The following is a 2,144-nucleotide window of genomic DNA, read 5'->3' on the forward strand; positions in this document are numbered from 1 at the left end:
GGCTATCCTCAGTTGCATAAATAAATACAATTTGTAATCACTCAGACACATTAATATAATTTCACTCAAATAATCTTTTTTTCTGATTATATATATATATATTTTCTGATATATATATATACATTAGCAGAGAACTGCATAACCCTAACCATGTACTCTCGCTATGTGGATAATATCAACAAAGCACCACCACAAAGCACCACCCAAAGCACCGCCATAAGACAATGTTCATGATCTAGAAGCTAAGACTATGGAGGGCATCCAGGAAATAGCAAATTCTATCCACGAGAGTATGAAAATAACGATAGACTGCCTTAACAAGCAACCCAACTGTAGGCTACCAGATTTAGACGGGGAACTCTAGCTAGAAAACAAAAACAATAAGGTCCAGCTTCTTCACTCCCATTATGCCAAACCCATGGCCTCTAAATATCTTGTCCACAAGAACACAGCCACTGTGGACAACACCAAGTTCAATATTCTTATAGCAGATTTGGTGAGAGTAATGAGGAATGTGTCTCACGTGTGTGACCCTATGGAATTGGAAAGACACATATAACACTTCATCCACCACATGCAGTTGTTTAACTACAACCAATGGGACAGGATTAGAGTATACAAAGGACCAGGGCTAAGGACAAATCCATCATAGGGAGTGATGCAAAGGGGATCTGCCCGCCACACAGGAGTAAATCCCGAAACAGCACAGAAGGGGCCAGAAAAAATATCAGAGCGTCATGTTCCTTGATGCTTCCCCTGCCGATGGAGTAGCATACCTTTTTAGAAAAACATAAGATAAAGCCAATCTACGGATTAAAGTAGTAGAAAGGCTTGGTGCCCTTATAAAATCCACCCCGGATCTGTAGAACTTATCCCTTCGAAGATGAACCCACAGGTTACCTGCAAGGTTAGGAATATAGTGTATTGCTTATGATGTGCTGAAGGAAGGTGCAAAAGCACGACAACTACTTAGACTGAATAGACAGCACGCAGTATAAGAGAGCGTATAGATGTTTATTGGCGAGAGCTCAAAGAAGATAAAGGCTCGTCAGTGCTCTACCAAGATGCTCAAGCAGAACATAGAGGCTCAGTTAATAGCATAGAGGTTAAAGTATTATCAAAGCATAGAAGTGACACAACACTTAAACAGATCACAGAGGCTACACACATAGCAATAGGCAGACCGAGCCTCAACAGAAAACACGAATGGAAAAATAACACCCACCACACAACATGACAACTAAAGACTGAATGGAAAAATAAAGAAAAAACACCCAGATACAAACAGCGTAATACACATACAATTGACATATACAAAATTAGAGACAGATAAAGAAAAAGACTATATAAAGGGCTCGAATAAAAACAACATGGGAAGCGAGTCCATATACACACACAAACATACATACTGTAACTTCACAGATGGCCGCAAAAATATCAACAACACGGCTAACAACAACAACAACAACAGCAACAGCAGTGACAACAATGGCAGCAACAACTATTACTGCGATGGCAGCAGCGTGGGCGAACACACAAAGAGAGAGAGTTACAAGAACGGTACAAAAAGTCAGATTCAAGGGTAACAGTAGCGGTAACGGTGTAGGGGACAAGGCTGAGTGGAGGGTCATAGTGCTACTAAGAACAATAACACAGGCACACACACACACATACACACACACACACATACACACATAAACACGTGTATACACACCCACACATACATGCCCATATAAGGATGCACACCATAGAAGAACAGAATGGAAAATGTCGCTGAGGAGGTCACAGACGTTGACGAAAGATTTCCGGATAATGGACATGATTTAGAATAAGGACAGTAATAAACGAGTGTAGAATAAATATATAGTGTGTATGTTTATTTGGCAAAACAATAAAAAATGACCATCCCGAAATGCAACAATATCTGTTTCAACACATGCTCCATAGGGAAGCGTTAGTCGAGATGACAAAGCAATAAAAGATTATCATATGAACTTCGTTAGCTTACTACTGTCTCTGTTATAAGATCTTGTAGCAGAAACATCTATAAGCTAATGAAATTCATGTGATAATCATTATTCTGTTGTCACATATATGTGTGTTTACATGCTTATATATCCGTTGTATTATATATATATATATAT

The 2,144-nt window shown here is 39.2% G+C and overlaps 1 protein-coding gene across 1 annotated transcript in view; it reads right to left on the reverse strand.

The window, feature by feature from the left end:
* The window catches only part of LOC106875429 (uncharacterized), a 165,297-nt gene that overhangs the window by 101,452 nt on the left and 61,701 nt on the right, over positions 1-2,144 (reverse strand). The gene's annotated exons all lie outside the window — the stretch shown is intronic.

The sequence above is a fragment of the Octopus bimaculoides genome, chromosome 4 (assembly GCF_001194135.2).
Source record: "Octopus bimaculoides isolate UCB-OBI-ISO-001 chromosome 4, ASM119413v2, whole genome shotgun sequence".
Lineage (NCBI taxonomy): Eukaryota > Metazoa > Mollusca > Cephalopoda > Octopoda > Octopodidae > Octopus > Octopus bimaculoides.